General features: G+C 39.3%; 1 long non-coding RNA gene across 2 annotated transcripts in view; it reads left to right on the top strand.

Moving 5' to 3' along the window:
- LOC147167573 (uncharacterized) overlaps window positions 1-25,257 on the top strand; it is a 158,885-nt gene that overhangs the window by 70,868 nt on the left and 62,760 nt on the right. Inside the window, exon 5 of one of the 2 annotated variants that reach the window (XR_015096391.1) lies at window positions 34-254. This is a non-coding gene — a long non-coding RNA (uncharacterized LOC147167573). Of the gene's footprint in view, window positions 1-33; window positions 971-25,257 lie in introns of those variants that run through there. The other variant, XR_015096390.1, reaches the window with a different exon arrangement.

Raw genomic sequence — 25,257 nt, 5'->3', positions numbered from 1 at the left:
GAGTGTCATACATGTTTTCACATTTCGCCTTAGATCACCAGATCCTGTGAAACACTGTTGAAAAGATGGACTACTGCTACACAAACATACAACCGTGACTGATCCAGTCTTGGGAAGGTGTCCTTCATTCTGCACTTACCCTTCTGCCCGGCGGCAGATTGATCGGTCACCTTCGACTTTTTCATCTTGGCGTGAGGAGATTTCCGAAGGTTCTGCCACCAAAAAGAGGAAGGACATCGTCAGCATGTCGTGAGGTGCTGTAAATACTAATATGCTTATGAGAATTATTCAAATTTAATATTTAATCTTGGTTCGATTTTAGTTTCCGCGAGAGCTCTGCAATTAATCGAAATTCAATTACAATTTCAATTATTCGCCACAATTACAAAATCAGCATAATCGTAACAAAAAATTATTATTAATTAGGGGTGTCAAATGAGTGTGTTAAGTTTGAGTTAATTTAAAGTTCCTTTAATGCTACAATTTTTTTTTACGCGCGATGGATGACCGCCCCTTACTTGGAAAGTCTGTACTGTCGCAACGCAGCAGACACGTCCACGTCAAAATTTAGCAGTAATAAATTTAATAATAATGCATATATTTATGGAGACTGTGGGGGCAAGTTGTATTTGACAATTTAAAAAATGTGGATCATTTCACAAGTTACTTCATGTTAAAAATTTGATAGCTCTTAATATGTAAAGAAAAATGCATTGACTTGTCACCAGTCTTACAAATGCAGTTATGCCATCAAGTGGCAGAGAAATTACCTCAACACATCAATATCACACTCGTTTTTTACAGTACAGCTTTTTCATTTTCAACTCAATTGTATGAATTATTGTGAAATTACTGTATCAATGACTAAAAGATGCAGCCATATTTATATTAGTTGAACGTTTCCCCCCACTTTTATGTTAACAAGAATATGAAAACTTACATTTTATTGTACATTTTGAACATATATAAAAATTTGTCATGCGATCAATTGCGATTACAAATTTTAATCACCTGATTAGTAATACTAATTTTGAGTTATTTGAGTTAAATGTACACATTTGCACATTTTTATTTTATTTTAAAATAACAAATGTAATAAATTTTGTTTCATCCAAAAGGAACTTGAATACTTAGTGTTTACATTTTTTTTTTAATTTGTTTCATATTTTTTTTACATTTACACATTTTGTTGCTTTGTACCAAAAAATTAATGATCGTCCTAATCGTGATTTCAATTATTACTAATATTATTGTGATAAATATTTTCTTAATAATCGAGCTGCCCTAGTACTGAGGGCCAATTTCCCCCCCCCAAGCTTGCAGTTCCTCCGTGCAGCCAGTGAGGGGCAGTAACATGAGCAGGATGACAGTTTCAGATGAATGCCTCCCCTTGGGAATCCCCCCCCCCCCCCCAGTCAGGATTGTGTTAATTCGGAGAGGCACTTGTTGAGGCCTTAAATAAACAAGGTGAGGAGCTCCGAGGCTTAGCGTTGCAACACGGATGCGATTAAAGCCTCGTAATGTCAGGGCACTTGAGACTTAGCTTCAATTTGATCATGATCATGCAGTTTGTGCAACATCAAACTATTCACATAAAAGCCACAGGTGTCGAGCAACATGAGATTTACGGTACATTTGTCTCGAAGCACTGCCTGTGTGATTTCATGCCGTGGCTGTTTATTAGCATTCGTGAAAGCATTTGACCTCTTTTACGTTGAGCGAACCTATTGCCTAACCTTCCCACTGGACAATGACACTCATGACTAGTTGTGGCTATGCATAGGTTTGGAAAAGTGTTGAGTTTAGAAAAGTGTTGAGTGTGTTTGTGCGATTAACATTTCCAACTTGGGAAATTTGTAACCGGAATTTGTGCATAAGAGCACATGCAGTGGTCTATCACTAACCTATGCTAATGTAGTAGCAAAGTCGTAATTACAGCTAATTTGTATCAAAAACACTTATAGGCTAGAAATACAAACTAACAGAAGTGGTCAATTTACAAAATTTAGCTGCTACGTCATCCGGAAGTGCTTCAAGCTGTAATCATCAGTCTGTCATTTTTTTTTTAACCGCGCTTACGTCATTACTATTTTACGACCGACAGTGGGCATTTTGTCAATCCGTGATTTGTCAACAAAAGGGGCGTCTCTCAGTGACGGACTGAGAGGTGCGTCTGTACTTGACCTGGTTAGTGACGATCGATTGATTTGATTGATTGATTTGTAACAGGGACAGTACATATCAATAAAAAAAATTGCCAGAATTAGCTATTTTTCATTCGCATTCCCGAGACAGATCGTAAATGTCACCCTAGCAAAAAATTAAATGCACAACAATAACAATACCTTCACGAAAATACTATTAAGTTAAAATGACTTTTTCATAACAAAAGCAATACATTTACTATTTGAGATTCCCCTCGGTAGCAGCTCGGACAGAGAAAGCAGTTTGAACAACACCTCTGGTTCTCCTATGGTCAGTTGTTCAAATGTTAATAAAATGGCGGAGAGGAGGGGATGATCGACCATGAATGATTTTATAGATGAGACATAGATATGAGTTGATTACAATGAGGGCTGGAAAAACAACAACTGTAATGACAGTTTTGAATTGATCCTACCCTCCTACCCCCCCCCCCCACTTCCACCCCCACTTTTTTTTTTAAATACAGGGTGGAGTAAAGCGGAGACGCCCCTGCACTTACGTCGAGATTGTATAAGTGAGCTGCAATTTGTCCAAATGACTGGATTTTCATTTTGGACACTTCAAATTGCATAATGTTAATTTGTTTGTCCCACAACTGCTTGGCATTGACATGCATGCGATTGCAATCCAGTGATTCGCCATTACTTGAAAGCAACATATTATTTTTCTAACAGCTAATAAGGGTTGATGTGTTGACAAGTGCATCATTACACGATACAAATAAATTACCTGCAGTGCATTTTGGGTGAACACAGCTTGCCTTCTGCTAGTTTTTATTTTCACTTGGACAAATGTGCCCGACGTGCAATGTGTTAAGTACAATGTTGGCCTCTAGCAGTAATACTAGCTCTTGTCGAGAAAAACACATTTGCTGAATACAAAACATGCTGCTAGAAAAACGCATCTTGGCAACGGGCCTCTTTTTATTCAATACATTCCCCCTTTTTACATTTAAGTGTTTGGCTGAGGCTCTTTTTATGAACAGCATATTTCTTTTGATGAAGAGTGCGTTGCCCACAAAATATTTGCCAGCCTCTTTGGCTTTGAAACGGAATCCCAAAATATATTATATCAATTAAAAATCATATATATATATATATATATATATATATATATTAGAGCTGTCAAATATATATATAAAAAAAATCTGATTAATCACATCCTAGAATTTTGATTTATCGCTTAATTAAAAATGCTTTTTATCAACATTTTTTGCCCGCCAAATTTGAAGAGCACCTGTTATGTGTTAATTATTTCGACATTTAACGTTATGGGAACGACTTCAACATTTTTTTATCCACTGCACACTCTCATCCTCCTCCTTTTCTAATCAGTTTAATTACTTGCATAATTTAAAATGGGGGGGAAAAAAAAGACTCGAGTAGTTTGACATGAACAAATATTCTGAATGTCATACGCAAATAATTATTAAATGCTTTACTTGTAATGCATGTAGTTATGTTTATTGCTCAAACACAACCTGCGTTACCTTCAATGTAACCGCTGTCAAGCTAAAAGATCATCTGCTGTCAAATTTAATAGTGTGACCAATCTACGTTAATACATGATTAATATAATATTTTTGGGAGATTAATCAATGAGTTAACACTTAAACTTTGACATCACTAATATATATATATATATACAGTATAGATGAATTATACCAATTTGGAAAAATTACCAAAAACACTTATTTTTATGTGGGGAGAGGCAAGAAATGAGTTATCAAAGTTGACCGTATCACATTTGAGAAACAACCGTTCTTTTTCATGATATTTGCGGAACCCCCCCCCCCCCCCCCCCCCCACACACACACACCTCGGACGAAACAATATCTAATATCTTTGGCTCTCGCTCCGTGACAAGTGTTGCTGGTCCAGCCACCTGGTGACTACACCTCTGACCGCAAAGGCTTGACACAGCCTCTGCAGCTTCTCAAATGTCCTGCATTGCATTTCTTGGCATGACAGAACTTGGCCTGCTGACAAGACCTTGCGGTGACAAACGAGCACTAATGGGCATATTTGAACTTCCCGGCGGATTTCCACATTTGGTTAATTGCGACGGGCTGACAAACGGATCCGCGCGGACCACTTGGTCGGGAGCACAAAAAGCCAGTTTGTTATTTGCGGCTGTGAACTCCTGCCTTTCCCTTCAGCGTGATGTTTGACTTCAGACGCGGGATAGGAACGCAACGTGCTTCATGTTTGCAGCATCACGAGCGTGAATAGTATCAGCTGCTTGTTTGTTTACGGTGTGAAAAAAGTATCTTGTTTATCCCAGGTCCAACCCCTCCTCTCTGAAGGCCACGTAACAATTTGATACCGCCGTCTAAAGTTCATCAGGCCCTAACACCCTCACAGCTCCTGACTCTCACGCTCGCCAACGCCTGCAAGCAACTTACCAGTTTAGGAAGCGTGACATTCAAAGTGAGAAAGGCTGCACGCATTATTAAATTGATTTCACGTCAAAATCATATGGCAAACCCTGCCTTGGGTGTACATCTCAATGATCCGTGTGGGAACCGAAAGTCGTCGTATCACATTTAACGCTAAGTAAATACAGCCAGGAACTTTATTGGTCTTTTAAGATCAAGTGCTGGCTCATATTCTTCACGCGAGTGTTTTACAACGCAAGCTGTTTACGGTGCCTATTTGTATTCCTCCCGGACAAAACGCAGAAATAACAACAAGCTGCGGTACATTTTCCTCATCTTCACGTCGAAGGCCACCTACCTGCTTGCAGTCCTTGCTGTTTTCAGATTGGCCTCAATAGATCCCCCCCGCCACCCTTGGTCATGTGCGGGGTCTGCGCTTGATGCTTCTCTTCCTGCCCACTGCCACAAGCTCTTTAGACTTTTTTGTATTTACTCCAGGTGACGTAGACTGAGGTTGGGTGGGTGGCCGTTCAGCGCGGGGAGGGGGGCACCCATGAAAGGGTGGGTCAAAAAGCAGGTTAAACACCTTTTATGGAATCGCTTGTCCTTATTAACCGTCGCACGGATGAAGGTGGAGCGTTTTCTGGCCAGTCTTTATCTTTTTAACATTTTCAGTGTTCTTGATTTGATACTTTACCTATAAGAAGGGAAGATTACAACTCACAAAAACATTTGGATGATTGGAACAGAACATTAAAAACAATAGATCTAGAAGACAAAACTCGTTTTCACGATGGAGCAAATTTTCAACGATTTCATTTTTTGATTTGATTGAATTTGATTTATTATATACCAGGAGCCGCAGTCTTCCCATTGCACTTTGTTGTGCAAGGATCAATTGGCAGGTGTGTGGGTGCAAGTTGCAGATGGTAATTTGTTCGTAATTGTTCAACCGCGTCGCTCGGTGTGTGGCACGTTTTAAATCCATACAAATGTCTCCAGGATACACTTCTATCATTTTTGTATGGCATGTTGATGACCCTCAAAAAAAGTGATTCATTTTTCACAATTATACCATAAAAACTCCAAAAGTACCTTTTCACACACTTCTGCTTAAGCTCTAAACCTTAATTTTACCCAAAGCACCATTGTTGCAAACCTGATCCCGACCATCATCATTTATGCAGCATATCTGGGGCATAGCCTGCCCACCCTAATTTGAATGGATGCAAGTGACAGTGGCCGTATAAAATGATGGCGTTACTTTTATGAAGGGAGCAATGTTCCCCTTATCTCCTAGCAAAACAACACAGCGCTCCGGAATTAAAGTGGCATCACAGCTATACACCTGCAAATAAGGGTTCAACGCTTCGTCTTTTATTGCCGACTGATAATCCATTTAGATCTCGAGCGTTGACGTGTATTATTTTTAGGACCCAGCGTGAGTTAAGCTTTGCCAGGCATTGTCCGCAGATGCCTGAGTCCATATTATTCCCAGCGGCGCAGCTGTTGAGGTTTAATGCTATGAACATTTGAATTATGTTTGACCGAGAAGTGTGGCGTCAAAAACAGTCACAAATACACACGAGAAGATAAGTCTTATTGAAGAATCATCCAGATTCTAGAAACCACCTCTTCCAAAAGTCCCAATCCGGATTCTCTGTAAATCAGTAAATTGGACCCTCTTCCTTTGGTCGATCCACAAGCACATTCCCAAAACTTGAGAATGCGCTAACAGTTTACGTACTCCAAAATTGTTTTGTAGACCTGGGTGTATCATCAATCGATGAATTGACATCAGAGGTGGCAAATCCATGTCCAGAAAGTAAAAACACTGCCACAGTTTGGCTTTAGCCCCAGGTGCTAGCTAGCTAGCTCCTTAGCTAATGCTCGTTTACTTTTGTAATACACTTTAATGCAAAATTAAAATGAATCCGCTTCGTCGATTAATCGATAGATTAATCAATTCTAAAAAATATTCGATAGTGACAACACTACATTTTATTGATTCAGTGGTCTTCTTCCTTACATTGATCACACATATCTCAATTGGTAGCAAAACAATGTGAACATGTTCCTTGATTTATGTGTGTCAATTCCAAACACTTTCTCTAAACTTTACCTTCAGAATATGTTTGACAGCGGGAGTTCCTTGAATTGCGGCAAATGCAAAAGGGGCGTATGACAACTGTTCCTCTCATTTGATTGTGCCGGCTCTCTCGTCTGCCACAACTTTTCTTGGCCCCGACAGTACAAGTGGTGAACTTTGCATTCAAGCATAAAATAACCGTAAATCTTTCACACTTGAGCACATGATAGCTTGAGCTAAGTTGGCTATTGAATGAATAAGCACTGCTATTGGGTACGATAATTTGATACAGTACAAACAAGAAATGTGTTGCAACGGTTTTGTTTTCACTGTAAGAATACTTCTAACATCTTCCAGTCTATCTGATACAGTAAAGGCACGCGTTGTGGGAGCCCCCCAATTGTAAGCGCGTAATGCTTAAGCATACATACATTTTCAGCAGCTGCTTATCTGGCTCGCCCGCACGGAAAGATGACCCCTCAGGCATGTGGGGCTTCAATGGCCGCTTTCAAGCAGCCGTCACCCGATCAGCTCGCCGTCTGCTCGGAATTGCGTTGGCGGAGGCTAGCATAAAAACAAGCTCATCTGCATACATTTGTTTTGCTCAATCGATATTGATGGGTCGCATTTGAATGCAGATTGAGGAACACTGAGGAATGTATATGTTACATTAAGAAAGCAAACTTGGAAGAATTTCTCCAAATGGGATTAAGAGTTGCATGAAAGTTTACTTTACTGTTCTTTTTCCTGAAATTGTAGTCAGGTTTTCTGTTCTTGTTTTTGTTGCTAGGATTCGGTTATTTTTGTCCACAAAGGAATGTGAAGGAATAATTCAGCAGGCATACAATATTGATATATTTTATGTATTTATTTATTTGAATGTATTTGCATTTATTTGATTAGATTGATTTAATTGTATTTACATGTATTTATTTTTTTAATTAATTGCAATAAAAAATATTAAAAAAAAAAAAAAAAAAAAAAAATATATATATATATATATATATATATATATGTATACATATATAAAATGTTTAGTCATACTGCCGTACTGCTTATCCTTACTATTTAAAAAAAAAAATATATAATATTATTACATTGGAAGTGTCACATCGTGTTTTTATTTTCTACCTCGTTTTTCTACATTGATTGGTATGAAAAGGTCCCACGTCGAAGTTTCCCCTTACCTTGATAATTCAACTCGCTGGCGAAGTCGTTCATCTTCATCAAAACTCGGCAGGTCCTTGTCAACACCACTGACGGATGTCTTTTTCACAGCCAACATAGAATCCTACGCTGTATGTAGAGCGCATACGTTCGTATACGCTTACATCAACTTTCAATGTTTTCCTCCCCCTACCAATTTTTGGGGGGGATTTTTTTTACCAACTAATCTCATACTTCACACTCTTGAGTAGGACTGATTTTCAGCACAGGGTTCTAAATTCCTTCGTACAAAAAAAATCCATATTTATCAAATGTGCGGACGCCACCCTCTAAACTGCTAACAGTCGCGCACGTCGAGCCTCATTTGCATTGAGAAATGCCTCCAATTGGCCAAATATAGTAGCAGCAATCCCTTTAAGAAATCCGAAATCAGGGCAAAGAGGGAGGAGAAAATCAAAGTGACAGTGTTGTACTTGTACTAACTCAATGCAACAAAAAAACATGTCAGTGTCCACGGACGAGAATTAAATTGAATTAACCGGAGGAGGACAAGAAAATGATTTGGACAGGCACACCAACACACTGAGCTATGCTGTAGATGAATGAGTCATGCCTGAAATAATTCCTCCAACCCACATACATTGCATATTATTTGTGCATTGATTGAATTAATTTGTTTCACCAAGTAAGGCTTGTGATTCTGTTATGCCACTTTAACATGCTATTTTGTGCAGGCAGGGTGTGATCTAGTTACAGTGTTGTTGTTTCTAGTCATGTGTTAAATTATTGCTACTTTTGGTATGAAACTATTGTGACTTGGTCGGGAAAATCTCATTTACTGCCAAAGTTGTTCCACAGCTGCCGGAACTAGGATTAAAAAAAAGAAAGAAGGAAAAGACATTTAATTTAAGAAAAATTACTTGCCAGTAGAACAAGAAAATGTTATCAAAGTTTTGTTGAAACAATTAAACATAGCGTAAGTGTATTTACACAACATACAGTAGAAAGTCGATTAAAATCTTTAATCATAATTAATTGCATGACTTTAATAATTAACTCACGATTAATCGCAAATAATCACTCGTTTTATTTCTGTACTAAATATACAATAAAATAAAAAAATTCAGATATTGAATTATAATAATTCTTAGTTTCAGCTCAGGTTATCTAACACATTATTATTAATATTTATTTTATAATTTATTATTATTTTTCCACTTTTATGTTAACAGTATGAAAAACTGAAAAAAATTAAAATTTATTTTATTGTATATTTAGAACAGAAATAAAACAATTGATTATTTGCGATTAATCGTGAGTTAATTATTAAAGCCATGCAATTAATTATGATTAAAGATTTGAATCGACTGACACCCCTACTAATCCTAATGCTTTATATTAAGATTTAAGGAAAATTCTCTTACACAAAAACTGCCTGGAAAGAACAAATATATTCGCAAAGGAAGAACAAGCATATCAACATTTTTGTTGTTGTTGGAATTAGTTGAAATAAACGAACAAATCTTTCAGACACTACACTTGAACGTCTCTAATAAGCATCGTACATGTCACACAGATTAATTAGAAAAATGAGAGCATAATATCCAAATGACATTATTAAGCAGAACAACTTGAACATGTACTTGAAGCTGCACAAAAAAGACGGATTTGCTGCGCGTTTTTTTTCATTTCACAGAGGGTGACATCATGAGGTCTCACATGAGAGGATTGTGTTCCCTCAGCCTCGCATCAGTCCAGATGTGAGCAGCATGTTCCATGCGGCATCACTGGGCCCCGCTGATAAGGCTGACGTCCCCTGTGATATGATATTAAAGCAGAGCAGCATTTGTCCCACTGGCTGCTGTATTTGTGCGACCCACATGAAAGCACGCTTTCCTTACTGGGGGCGGGTTTTGAGATGTTTTGCTTGTTGCTTTGGCCTGCCTATGGGAAAGATATGCAAATATTCAAATTGATGTACGTTAATTGTGCACATATTCTCGTTTTTTTTCTCGTAAATATCCGAAAATGCCACAAGATGCTGCCAATCAATGCCCCGTCTAAATAGGAAAGTAGTAAAGGTGTTAAGGTCAACTGTTGAAGTGGTGTATCTCGACTGAGCGGCAAGCTTTATATGTCGGGGAGGAGCTAAGTTTCGGAGACTCATTGCCGCTTGTCTGACATGTCGTTTAAAAATAAATTGCTCGCAGGTGATTTGATTTTGAAACACTGCGCGAGAAGACTCTCTGTAAATACTACAAACAACCCAGACTCAACATAGGTAGCCTCATAGCTCCTCCTGACATACAGTTTGCTCTGAGTCGAGATGGATCATTTCCAAATACTTCTTTGACACCAATTGTGTTTTAGACAGGGCTTTGGCGCCATCTTGTGGATGATGAATGAATTGGTGACTTTCAGTGACGAGCTAGGCATGAATGAATCTTAACTGAACTGTTTTTGGAAAATATGAGAGCTCTTATAGTATGTGTTGCACTGGATTGAACACAGCACACCATACAACTAGCAATATCTTCATCAACAATGGCAAGTCTCCTGAACTAGATGTTTTTTGTTGTTGTTGTTCTTTTTGCACGTACAGTACAGGCCAAAAGTTTGGACACACCTCACGCAATGCATTTTTTAAAAATGTATTTTTTAAAATTATTTACATTGTAGATTCTCATCAAAACTATGAATGAACACGTGGAGTTATGTACTTTTTTAAAAAAAACAAGGAGAAATAATTGAAAACATGTTTTATATTCTAGTTTCTTCAAAATTAGCCACTCTTTCCTCTGATGATTTTTTTTTTTTTGCCCTGAAATTGTTTTTTCAACAGTATTGAAGGAGTTCTCAGAGGTGAGAATGCCAATCCTTGCATTGCCTTTTGGCGATTTCTGGCAAAATGATTGAATTGGTTGCAGGCTGTTCCACTCATCCTGGACAATGCGTGCAGATGTATGCATCGCTTACAAGGAAACTTAGAAAGACGACGCCTCTGAGAAGTCAATCTTTATCATTTTTTGGTGGAAAATATCCCTTGCATGTTTGGTGAGAACAATATGTAATGTTGACTACTTTATGAGTCAGAGGTAATGAAAACGGATCTCCTCTCACACGTCCTACATTTGGCAAGCGTTCACATTTCCGTGTGCCATCCGTCACAGTCAGGGAATGGAAGCCGTGGCAATATGAGAATAATATTAAATTTTGCATATTTTGAATTCAACATGCTCTCCGTGGTCCGTTTACAGGCGAGTTCTTCACGCTAATTTCACGGGGCGCTCGCAAAGATCGCCGGGCTGAAGCGTCACTTGGGATTATTCCGGGCTTTCAGATAAAAGGTCCTCGAAAGGAGCACGGGGTCGATGTTTCATGCGGCCTCAGTGGAATTCACAATTCACAAAAAGGCAGAAATGTTGCTATTTTGTGCTGATGAACATCACAAGACTCATACCGACAATCTGTTTTACGATTCTTCCTGCAGATTTTCACTGTCTTTGTCCACTTTCACTGCCACCGTTCCTTGTGTTGACATTCAACTCAAGTTGCCTTTGCCCTCCTCGCCGCCTCTCCTTGACCGTGGCTATAAAGCGGTAGCTGTCGCTGTCACGCAAAGCTCGGGGGAAGCTCATAAAGGTGCCACCTGTTGCTTGTGCGTGTCGAAGCGCTTTACTTGGGATGCCGCAAACTTGGCCCTGCGCGGCCAATCCGCCGCTCTCACCCAGGCCGGGGATCTGTTTACTGACTTAGCGTTGTTGAAAAACAGGCAACTGTGTGGAATCGGGGTCAACTGTCATGCCTTGGCGGCAGCGTCTTGCCTGTCTGAAAGAGACTAATAGATTGGACAGAAGGCGAAAATCAAGTCCTGTTGATCCGTATTTTATGAGGGTTAGAGATTGTCAGGATCAAAAGTCTTGCAAGAAAAGTGTTGTACACTCTAAAAACAGTTGGGTCAAAAATAACCCAACTATGGGTCAAAAATAGGCCGACCCTCTACTTGGGTCGATTTGACTCAACTTTGAGTTAAGAAACGGGTCCTTCAGCGTAAAACAACTCATAAATATTGATCCTTTACTTGGGTCCAAAAATTGGGTCCTTTTATATAAAACAACCTAGAAAGTTGGGTCAAATTGATCCGTGAAGTGGATAGGTCCATTTTTGATCCATAACTGTTTTTAGAGTGTATTTTTCTACAATATTAAAGTCAGTGTTTTAACGAAATAATTAATTTTAAAAATTCAACTTGACAGTGGCAACGCCTCAAATAATCGTTCCCTATCGAATTGAATGCAAATGACAATCTGTTCCAGCCTCACAAAAAAAGTCTGTTTTCTGATAGCAAAAATATCACCCTGTAATAGTTGACTTTGTAAAAACATCAAATCATGACATAATTAGAATTAGAAAGTTAAATAGAATGTAACAAAAACAGTTTTTGCCGCATTTTTTACTCCTTCAGTTGTGCACACCTCGACCACAAGGGGGCAGTGTAATTAGTGCATGCAAATACATGGAGACGGCCACAATCCTCAATAATATTAGTAATTCTTTACACAGGACCACGAGTATACACCTGTGAATATTGCTTTATTGTCAGTCTACATGTGTTGCTGCCATTTGTGTTCTAACATCTATTGCTTAAAAAAAAAAAGTATGTCTATATTCTCCAAAATAATTATTTAATTTGTTCAGAAATAGGACTTCATTTCTGTAATTAATGTATGTACAATTTGCTTTTCTTTGGCTCAAAGATATAGAGAGGAGTATTTCCTTTTCTTTTTTTTCTACTGGCACACTCGTCCTCAGGTATACACTTTTTAAAATGATGAAGATGCAATAATTTATTGCGGATTACTGTATTTATCACCCCAGGCTACATGAGTGCGCCATCCCTCAGGGCTGAGTTCATCCACGGGCCTCCCTGCATATGGATAGTTGGGTGGATGTAGCCACACGGTGGTTTCAGCAGTAGTTTATTTGAAAGTCCATTACAGCCTGTCCACATTTTATCAAGCGTGTGTGCTTTCGTCCTCATCCTGACTAAGGAGTCAATCCTGATCGCAACAAAAATCTATGTTAGACTCGCTTCACACTCTGCCAGCTCGTGTAAGTAGCAGACTTTTTTTTGGGGAAGAATAATCCACAGCAGGAGTGTGAGCCACAGAGGAGTACTCCAGTTTCTGCTGATTGTGTGCTGTATACACAAACTATTTGTGCAGGTACACTTTTGAAAGGGAGCTATAATAACATTTTCTATAGCACAATAATTCAGACTGTTAAGTCGGTTCGTTTTGCACTAAAAAGACAACAAACAAAGATGAAATTATCGGCTTTAATAATTATAGCTCTTATATGGCTTCTCCACACTCTTCTCTTCCTTGCCTTAAAGCTAATAAAATTTGTAGTTCAGCAGTTTCAGGAAATTGTGCCTTGACTTGTGGATGTTGGACTGCCGTTACTTAAACGCAATGTTAGCATAGCATGCTCCAGCTTCAAATGATCAACTGAGGGTTTTTTGCTCTATTTGTTTGAAAAAAAAATGGTTTTAGTTTAATTTGATGTCAACAGGAATAGGAACTGGCATAGACCAACGGATATGGGTATCTGGTTTTGAAAAAATAATAAAAAGTATGGAGTGAAGCTGTACATTGCTACTTTAAACCCAAACATTTGCGAAGCTAACAAATTGATTTCTCGTCAAGGTTTGTTCAATGTCACAGTGTTCGCTAAACGTTCTCTAAATGATCGGCAGACGTTCACCTAATGTGTTTTTTTTCTTGTCTTTTCTTGTTTTTTCTTGTGACAAAAAAAACAAACAAACATTAGAGAACTCAAGATTTACTAGCTTTGCTTACATTCGCCCCCTGAGTGGGATAAGGGCTTTACATTTTCATGCCAGCCTTGTGTGAAAGATTAGCAATTGAGTGACTTGATAGTTTCTGTATTTAACGCTGAGTCAACGTTTACTCGTTGATGAAGTCATGTATAGTTGTCAAGCCACTCTCTCCCTTGAGTCTCCAAATACAAGCTTGCTCTGTCCACCATATGCTTTCCGCCGAATTTGGGTAGGTGCAGTCGCCCCAACTCACTCATCCAATGAGATTCAGATATCTTCAAGGCCTTTCAGACAGTTAGAATTTGTAGAACTTCAATATCAATTAGTGTAACACTACAGAGTAAAAAAATAAATCACAGGTATACGGAATGCTTGGCAATAATGGTACTTTGCATAATCCTCAGGATGTCTAGTTGAGTAATAACTTCAGGTTTCTTGAGCAGAGCAACGTTCACTGTACATTCAAGGCATGTCGGGGTGCCCCTATGAGCGCAACTCCCCCCTCCCCATTCCATCTCCCGTTTTTCTTGAAATTGGCTATTCTCATTGCCAACTTTTCTCTTCACAACAGGTTTTGAAAAAGACATGACTAGGACTGGGTGAAAGGATATCTTTTCCTTCCACTTGGTGTCATTTCAGAATTACATTTCGCCCAAAGCTGTCATGAGCCTGAGCTGTGGTAGTCCAAAAGGTAGCCCATAAGTGATAAAAAAAATAAATAAAAATCACAAATCTCCCAGGGAAATGACACGGCAAAAAAGGTAGGCACTAACATTAAACTTTCATGTCAAGCAGTAACAGGCACAGATGCAAACGCAACAGACAAAGGCCAGAGCTGGGATTCGACCCAGAACCTCAGAACTGTGAGGACGATGCTTTAACCACGAGGATCTTGCTGCCCCACAGTACCGGTATATCCATTTTCTCCTGTTGCCCGTGCTAAGAATGACGCCAAATCAAGAAGGGACTTGGCACTCTGCCATTTGCCAGTTTTCTCAAACATTAAACGATGAGCAATACAAAGAAGAAATAAAGCCAACTGGATTTTACTGCTTCAAACCTCACAAATGTTTCCCTATATAGTAAGCAAATTTTAATTAGAGAGTACCACATTTCCTCTGTGGATGTTGACGTAAGAATAAACCCCTCCTGTCAATGTATAAAGACCTCAAAGCTTTCAGTTGACACAACAACATTGTGGATCTTTCTCATTGACTGGGTCCTCTGCGCCACTAATTGCCGCTCCTTCTGTCATCATTATTTACGTTTGCCGCCGACCTCCCGGCCTCAAACAATCGCTCGCCGAGGGGGGGGGGGAATCTTCTGGCACCCCGCTGACGATAATCAACGGCAAAATGTCTGCCCACTCATCAGTTGGCTTTGCGTCCTCGCCTGCCCGCTCGATGATGGATGACGCGGCGGTCCGAAGCGTCTGACCCACTTCAACCTGACTCCCGCTCGACAGTCAACACAGTCGCCTTTTGACATTTGAGCCAGCGGCGCATACAGATGCCAGCGACCTCCATTTTGCCTTAAGACGCTGCGACACTGTTTCCACTTTGCATCCAGCGGATCTTTTCGGATCCATGGACATTCATGTCTACTTGCACGTCTCCTGCATCAGGAATAAACAGACGTGTAAATCTATACTAGCTGGCTGTAGTTGACAATTCGCTTAAAATAAGTAAGGAATGTGAACCCTGCAAAGGCAATAGTCATTTGATCGTGCAGTGGTTATCTTTGTGCTAGGTACTGTAGTGTAACTAATCAGTTTGGTTGGTTACACTAGAAAATCAAAAGTCTACCTCATTGGTGTCAAACTATGGCCCGGAGGCCATTTGTGGCCCTATATTCCATTTTTAAGCGGCCCATGCCTTATACTAAAAATGACATCTTCTACTAATAAATTTGCTTTATATACTCTAGAGCTTTTCTAAATATGAAATATGAAATGCAAATTAATTTAAAAATGGGCGTCTCTTGACAGATTGCTCCTGATTTAGCTGCTGGGGCTGATATTTTCTGGTGGGTAACATGGACTTGGCTGCCCCAAAATCTTAAAAAACGAAACAAAATTATTTCCCTCATAGAAAGCAGTTTTTCCCTCAAAATTATTTTGGTGTGCTTGATGAATTAAAGTTAAAGCTGTTAGACGCTGTGAAATGGACTTTGTCTCACTTTAGTAGATATGGATGGAGTGTTAGCAGACAGTGACAAGTCGTGGCAAATCGGGATGAGCTGCTCGCGTCATTTTTCGGAAAAAATTATGTTGTCGTCCGTCACCTTCCACATTTCAAGCGCAGGCAAGTGGAGTTGCCGAAGTGTTAGGAAGTGTGGCGACACGCTCTTTAGCCGTGGATTATTTGATGAAAGACAGTCAAAATGATCTCCAACATGCTGACAATTGCTTTCATCAGCTGCAAATATGGTCATCCGAACCGGCACATGTACAACACATCTATCAGCACCAGAAATGAGATGTGTGTGTGTATTTGTGTGTGTGTGGCCAGCAGGCTTTAAAATAGCCCTGAAACCGATACCCTGTACCAGCAGTGACTCAGATTTCTGCCCAGACAAATTGACGACAAGACTTACAAGAATATACAGTGTTGAGGACATGGAAATCCGCAAATAGCAAAAAGGCGCAAGTAATTGATGCACCACCCCTCTCGTCCCCCAAAAAAGATGAAATGGCCTACAGATGCGAGATGACATTTAAGCAGTTTTTTTAATGACCACTGACTAAATGAGGTTCTTCCTCGCACTTAAACATAGTGCCTTAGCCTCAAGATGGCGCCAAAACAATGCTTCTGTATCATTACCATAATTGCCTAAGATAATTTTTATTGAGGATAAGCGCTTCGGATGATGGATGGATAACCATAACAAATTCAACAAATAACGAGATCAGTTGTCTTGATTCAACTGGTGGTGATTACCTTCACCCGGATGATGTTTTTATGTAATGTATGTCTTTATGTCAGTGCTTCTCAGTTATTTTTTGTTAGACTCCTCAGAAAAAAATATATATTTTGCGCCCCCCACGATATTAAATCAAATCATCATTTGTCTATAAAATAGTTGTAAGTACACCTCTGTCTGCAGAGGAGCTAATACTCCTTGCACACTCTGACAATGAGATCAACACTGCCACCTACTGTAGTGGATGTGCAATTACACTATTCTAGTACAAAATTTCCATTTGAGAAGAACTGTTTTATAAATATATAGACTTAAAGAAGAAACAAACACTTTTTTTTCACTTGATTCTGGGATAATACGTTATAAATGACTTGAGTAAATATTGGCCTGATCAAAAGAATAGAAAAGTAGCAGTTTCACCCAATGTCATGCAATTGGGTAGACGTCACTACCATACATAACAGGATATTAAATAAAAAAATTAAAAAAAGGTCTCAGGGACCCAATGCCAGTAAAGAATATGTCCAAATTGGCTCCTGATTTGATTTAGGCATCCTAGACAGGGTCAGATTTCTACCTGGGCTCAGTGCAGACAAGGCTTATAGTGTCTTATGTCCTGCATTAGAATTTATTTATTTAATTTTGACATATGGACTTGGTTGGCGCGCTGAAGGCCTTATTTGGTGTCTTACAGCCACTAGATGGCACTGTGTCACTTGTGTGCTGTATGTCAAGCTTTCATCAGAGACAGAGAATAATAACTCAAGATATCTTAAGTGCTGCAGGCATGTGGAATCCCCAGCACCAACCCCTTGAATTTATAGAGGCTGGATTACGACGCACATTTTTTTTTTGTTTTTTTGCCCTTTTGTGTTGACGTAGTTGCTGAGACCGAGAAGTATTGATTGCATTATGAAATGTACTCGCATTACATGGCATGGTGTCCTGGCATATGTTGATTCATGGACAAAAATACTTCCATTTCTTAATTGCAGGCTCACTACACTGCATTGTATAAAGGGACAACGTTGGATTGCATCGCCAAAGGGGGAGTGTTTCTTTTCTTAGCCTTTATCAAGGAGAAACCAACACAATTGCCTCATTGCGACTATTGTACTTTTAATAATAATCATTTTTCATGTGGGTGATTAAGAGAATCTGGCGTTGAATGACTAGCTATAAATTACCTCAATCTTGCTAAACTCACTGTACTAAAGGAATCGTTTTTAATCTAATGTTCATTTAAAAGTGCCTTGAGGTATGAGTGACTTGATTTGCATGTATTTATTTCAGAGATCTCTTCCAATTAGCATGTCACCCCCCCCCCCCCCCCCAATCCCTGAAAAGTTTGAAATATTAGTCCCTAACGGCAGTTTTGCAGACTATCGTGAAATTGGGTGGACGTGTCCATCATGATAGGACCTACGGAAAAGTCTCAAGGAGCATTGCCTGAAATTGAACAGGAAGTCAGCTATATTCTTTTGAAGCAGCCATTTTGGGCAAATTCCAGGGCTCGCCTCAATAAGACCAACTTGGAAACATTTATCAAGATTAGGGTGACCGTATTTTTTAAATAAAAAAAAATAAAAAAAAAATAAAAATTCTGACAAGGAACCATTTATAACAAGTTGAATCGCTAGTCAATTTGGTGACCAGTGGTTTGTGTTATTACTTTAGCTAATGCTAAATGTTAGCATGAATGACAAGTCAGTGAATGTACTCAATATTATCCAACCTTTTTTGCCTGCCAGTTACTGGAAGATGCAAATGAGAATGAGAGCAAGGTTATTAGAGTTTTTTATTTTTTTATTTAGTTAGTTGTAATTAGTTTTCAGGGTAATGCTGCTAGTTTTTATTAGCTTAAGTTATTTTTTTAATTCTTAATTTTAGTTTTAGTTAGTTTCAGTATTAGTTTTCTTTTTTAATGTGTATTACTTGTGCGCAATATTTAATAAACACCATGTTACTTTTTTCTTACCTAGCGTTGCATTTCGTCGTCGCCTCGGAGCAACATCATCTTAAAGTCCTTTTTGTATTGGCTGCAGCTAGATGACGTCACTTTTGTGTGACACTTTCAAACGTTAGTTAGTTTTGTAAACATAAAATGTAGTTTCAGTTAGTTTTCGTTAAAAAAAAAAGAAGCATTTTCGTTTGTTTTTGTGTTCGTTAACTTAAATAACCTTGGCACAAACGTGAATGTGAAAGTAAATAAGAAGGAATTTAACTGTTAACATCCTTTTTAATTGGTTTATCGTGTGAATCATTATGACAACAGTGTGATTGACAGACCAAGCAGACTGGACTGCAAAACAAAAATACAGGACACTGGGACGGGACCTACATAAAAACGAAATGAGACTGATGAAATGCAACACAAGGCTCAAAACCCGGGACTGTCCCGATAAAACTGAGATGTCTGGTCACTCTATTTTAGATAGACAAATATTGGCAGAAAATTACGTCCCAGTTTGATGATCATTTTGAATCAAAGCACATTTCCGACACGATCTTCTGTCTCACCAATGTGACTTTCCGTCCTCCCTCAGGATGACAATCCCGCCGCCTCCACGTGCCCACACGTGTCGGCTTACGGCAAAGCCGGTGCAAAAACACGGCAAACAAACAAGCCGCATCCGGGCCGTAATTCATCAAGTGATGCCGTGCCGTTATTAATCTCTCTGTCTCAGCCATCATAACTCTTCCTTATAGTAGCCATTTGAGTAGCGCAGTGTAGCCAGGGACAGGAACGATAACTCTGCTGTAATAATGGACCTCAGTGCAGCCGTCCTGATGGATGAGGTTCCCTCGTTGGGATTTATTCGCGTTAAAAACACTTCTTTAATGAAAATTTTGTTTTTTTTGTATGTCTTGGGTGGGGTGGGGGGGGAACACCCCAAGAGACTAAAATCTCCTTACGCTTCCGTTAATCTTCCCCCGGGTTTGACTATGCAAAACAATTTGTCCAGAGGCTCTGGGGAAAAGACTCACATTTGTGGGAGGCAAATCTCAGCCAGAGAGTGCCAGAGGTTAGCGTTACACATGCAAGACGTTTTTATTTCAACAGGATAAATACTTTAAAGTCGTGTTCGTTCCGGGAGGCTGCACTTTCCCCACGCTTGGGTTAACGTTTTAGCGTGCTAACATTAACTGGAGGCTGAGATGAGTTGCGGAACTCCTGCTGTGCTGGATAGATTCATTGAACTAATATGGCATCACCGAAGTTTTTTCAATCAAGCCAATTTAGAAGTGTATCATTTGGAACAATTTGCACTTTATATGTTAATCACTAAGGTCAAAACAAAAGTCATTTTGTCAGTTATTTATGTCTAACGGTTTTGCGGCTATTATGTGTCTATCTCCCTATTTTGCATATTATTAAAAAAGTAAAGCTATCATTGATTTCGGGTTATTCAAGACAAAAAATCTTCAGGTTGTAGTCATTTCTTCCACAGTCAGTCAGTTTTCTAGTTCACCGTTTCCATTATTGTAGTCATACACATATTTTACATTAGAAATCTCATGACAAACCACCAATCAAATATCACACAATTATGACGGTGTATTAGGGCCACATATAAATATATATTTTTTAGAGGTTGGGGGCAATATTTCGAGAAAAAAACTAGTTGCCACCGCGGCAAATTTGCGAGTTTTTTGGGGGGATTATTGCCCCCGCCTTTTAAAAAATATATAGATTTATACATGGCCCTAATCTGCAAGTAATTGACATCCCCCAAAAGGAGTCTAAATTGCCTACGGAGGCCACAAGATGGCGGCAAAGCACTGGTTTTGTCTGATTTGAGCTCCACAACTCATTTCAATGTAGTTCTTTGGCACCAAGATGCCACAAGATTCCATCAAAGCACTCCTTTTAGCCTAAATACAACTTCTCAACTCACTTCAGCATAGTTCCTTGGCTCCAAGATGCTACAGGATGGCACCAAAGCACTCCTTTTAGCCTAGATAAAACTTCTTCCATAGTAAACAATGCATTTATACCATTATTTAAAAGTGTGTCGCAACTATACAGAATGACTCAATGTGGCTGCTGACTGCTGATCTGCACACAACACAGTTGGCTTGTCAAAAAAAAAAAATCACTCTCATTAGACTAGAGTTTGATGGTCATTTAAATGTGACACAGTAGCTTCTTTCAAGTCATTAAAGATGCCATTCATCCAGCTGTTCGGCCACACTGTGGTTATATCAGGCGTTGTAGACCTACGTCGTGCTCTCTTCCGGCTTGCTCTGTCAGCCGTGTTAGCGAACCTCTTTTTTCTTAACGAGCTACGCAGCAGCGCCAAAGCTAATGGCCATTTCGAACACAAGCTTTGGGGATACATGCACTGTGGCCCGCAGTAGTTTTAAAGGCTTGAAAACATACCGACTTCACCCATGATGAGCGTGTGACAGGTTAGCGGAACGCAATATTTGACGAGTTTTGAAGCGGAGGTAGCACCGCTGTCAAATATCTGAAGGCTCCGTCCTTCTCATCGTTTTGCACTAAATGCCATCCGTCTGGCTGTTGCTGATGAGCACACCGATAAGGCGGAGAATAATAAGCTAGGTAGACACTTCCCGATCTCGGGTGGAGAAAAGGGCAATTGGGAATCTGACTTAGAAATTAGATGGCCTTTTGTTACTTGACCTGTGCTACCCATCCAACAGTTGAGTCATGTGAGTGTTGTTTGAGTCCAGCGCTCACGCAGACACGTCGCGGCGAGGCTCAATGGCCCACGCGGCGTCTCATTTCCTCCTTAAGAGCTCCTTCACCACCGGAAATAAAACAGCAAGACAGAAGGAGAATTTGCACTTGACAAACATCCTATCTTTAGCTACCATTTCCACAAAGCAATTAGTATCCAATTTGGTACACATTCTATTCATTTGCCAAATAATCCAACCTGGACCAAACGTCATTAATTCGTGGACAGAAAATTGTTGGTAAACAAACAATGCTGTGCCCTATTAAATATGACTATAATGATATCCACGTAGCTATAACGGTCATTGCTGACATAAAATGCATTTCCAACAAGCAGCATGGTTCAATTTAGTTGGAGATGGCAGCGTTTTCCGCTAAGGGGTCCCAAAATAGCCAGTCTATTGTTTGCGTCGACTGGATGCTATTTGTACGCTGATTGATTGACAGATAACGGGCAATTTTTTTTTTAAAAATAGCATAAAGAGGATTGAAGGATTTGAAGTCATTTGGGTTTTTCAGTTTTCCAGGTTGTGTTGCTAGGTAATGGCATTATTATTTATGTTTCCATTGTAAAGGGTCATAAAACAGCCAATGGGTAATTACCTTTAGTTCTGGTACGCCCTATACTGTTTATACACTTACCGAATATCCAACCTATACTGTCCCTTTGATTGCCGTACACAATCATTTAATTGCCATTTCCATGTTAACATTGAATGGATGTAACCAAAAACAGTTGATTGCAACAGATGTTGCCGTGTTCCGCATCGTTTGGCTGGTAAAGCTTAAACTACAAATCGGATCAATAAAGATAAACCTAGCTTGTCATATCACACGCAGCTGGCTCACATTGTTTAGTCTCTTAGGCATGTAAAACTGAATTAGCGTCGTTTACTGGCCAATGTGTAGGAGATTAGCACCATGGTATGAAAAACGCTATTTATGGCACAAATCCTCTAATTTGAACAGCAGCATAGAAGGTAGAACTCCACCAAGCAGACGACAGTCGACATATGTTGTCTGCAGTTACGATAAGAATACGTTTACAAATGTACAATATATTACTACTGCAAAAAGTATTTTTTAAGGCTGTGTTGTGTTTTGTTGAAATGAATCAAAGCAGGGACATAAAAAAACAATAGCAAAACATAACATTTTCTTCAACATTCCTTTATAACGTCATCAACAACCAACCTGGCTCCTGCTTAGGACGTGCACCATTTTTTTTCCCGGAGAGTGATAGATAACTTCCACAGTATGTTTGCAGAAGATCACCACTGAGGTTATTAGCTGTTTTATTTTCTGAGAGAAGCTCATTTCACGTCTTCCACCTTTCCGTGCTGGCCCTGACCTTGAAAATAGTCGATAAGGCAATAAGATAGTTCAGGTTTGGGTTTAGAGTGGGGCAAAACAGCCATTTGTCTTGACAAACTTAATAACAACACATCATATTTTATTTACAGTCTTTGGAAAATGTCTAGAATGTTGATTCTTTACTTGCCTAAAGCAATGAACTCATTCTTTGCCAGCCATTTTTAAGGCAGTTTCCTACATTGGTGTCCAATCTGGCTCAAATCTGAATCAAAGCAAACAGACCAAGGCAGGATTTTGGCCATGGTTGTTGGACTGCGTGAAAGGTAGCGACACAGAATGGTAAGGGATGGAGGCTTGATTCTGACATGTACCTGCATTTGGCTTTCTGTTATAAACAGGTTCAGTCCCTTCCAAAAGTATTGGAACAGCTAGGTCAACTCCGTTGTGTTTGGGTGGACATTTGGGTTTTATTTATTATAAATTTTATTTATTTATTATTATATATTATTGTTTTTCATTTTAAATGCTTTTCCAGGCCTTTCCTGCAGCCTCTTTCTGTTCTTGTTTGTTTCTGGGGGTTTCTTCCTTCAGTTTCCTTTTCAAGAGTTGAATTGCATGCTCTATTGGGTTAAGGTCCGGTGATTGAATTGACCAGTCTAAGATCTTACACATTTTCCCCCCGTTGAGGTCCTTTGTTGTGTTGGAAGTGTGTTTTAGTCATTGTCTTGTGGCATGATGAAGCGTCTCCTGATTAGTTGTGATGCAGTTTTCTGTAACTTGCCAGACAAAATGCTTTTGTTGACTTCAAAATTCGTTCAGCACAGGTGACGTCATCGTCAGCAAGTGACAAATGTAGTTTTTATTACTTGTTCATGAAAAAAAATGACGGTAATTATAGACAAAATATTGTCTTCTTACTGTTGAAAATGTCTCAAGTAACATGACAGACCAGAATAAGGTGTTCACATCTGTTTTTTTTATTTTTTACATTTCAATCAATTTTGTATTCTATACTGTGTTTATTTTTTTGTAAAGTATGGTAACGTGTGACTTGAAAAATGCGTCCATCATAAATCATCAGGTAATTTTTGTTGACTTCAATATCCTCCTCCCTCCAAGCCCCGACCTTGGAAGTGCATCAGGCTAAAGAAGTATTTATGTGCCGCTGAAAATATTATCGCAGACTTACGACTGCATTTATCATATATCATGTGTCCCCCACCGCTACCCCTCACCCGCCTACCAAAAAAGAAAATGGATCACTGGTGAAGGTAGAATTATCATTTTCTACCGTGTGCCAGAAGTAACAACATCCATCTCGGAGTCAAATAGACAATTTCCGATATTAAAATGAAGTTGGATCCAAAAATCATATATTCTTCTTGGCTGAATCCACTCAGCCATTAAATCATCAGTGTAGGAAAGTTGCACTTTGTCTCAGTCTCAGCAAGTCAAACTTCCCCCCCTTCAGTTGGCAGCACATTACTCTTATGATGAGAATGTGTTCACTTTTGTTAGAAGCCATTTGGAGTTTGACCAATGTTTAGTTTGTGAAACATTTGACACTGAGCGAAGATGGAGGCTGCTGCTCTTGCTAGCTCTTTCTTGTTTATAATTCAATACAGGTGTTTGTTGAATGTTCCTAATCACAGCAAAGAATCAGTTCTGGCACACAAATATGGATTTCTCAAATCTTAAAAGATTGTTGATCTGTAACTGACTTCCTGTCGTTTGGGAAACACACTTTTATACAAAAAACAAACAAAAAAAAAAACGACATAGGCCCTACAGTATTACATTTTCTTTACTAACCCTAACTCTCAGATCATCTTATAGTCAAGCTGAACGGTTTTAGAAAAATATTGAATTATGAATTTTATGACCAATATTGTGATTTCCACTCAATTTCCATAAGGATTTTCATCAAATCAAGCTTCAGTGCAATGTTCACTATGTTCAGTAACATATACATATATGGCAGAACATTACACCATGAGGTTCAGAAAGTAAAAAACCTGCCACAGTTTGGCTTTAGCCCCTGATGCTAGCTAGCTAGCTCCCTAGCAGATACATGAGCACCATGGAGCTTGCTAGGAGCTAGCTAGCATCAGGGGCTAAAGCCAAACTGTGGCACCATACCAGCAAAACGTACTTAAAGTATTACTATTCTTAAAAAACCTTCAGCATGGTGCAACGCTGTGAAATTCCCAAACATGGTCAACTAGACTTGTGCCGGCACTAAAATGAAATAAAGCTGTGCCGGTTTATACGCCAAGCACACATGCACTGTCTATGAAAATAAAGCCCTACGCACTATGTAAAATAAATGAAAAACGTTTTGAGTTTCCTTTCACTTAAGCTTTTCAAATAAAATTTCCTAGACATGGAAGGACCACGGCGTCCTCTCGGCTCATTACCTCAGACGTGCGTCTTTATCAAGGCCAGCGTGACGATAATTTCTGCGGAAGGGATTCATTACTCATTCTGTTCACCCACCTGCGTTTACAGACGCTGCGTCCATCTGATGAGGGTTATGAATGCGGGACGATCCTCCCTCGCTCGCCCTTTGTCAATCAGTGCCTTGAATGCATCGCGTCACCTTCGAGCACTCTCTATTGTGCCAAATGGGGAACACA

Source organism: Leptonotus elevatus, chromosome 10 (assembly GCF_054856555.1).
Source record: "Leptonotus elevatus isolate MCC_2025b chromosome 10, RoL_Lele_1.0, whole genome shotgun sequence".
In the NCBI taxonomy this organism is placed as follows: domain Eukaryota; kingdom Metazoa; phylum Chordata; class Actinopteri; order Syngnathiformes; family Syngnathidae; genus Leptonotus; species Leptonotus elevatus.
This window is presented reverse-complemented; position numbering and strand designations above follow the sequence as displayed.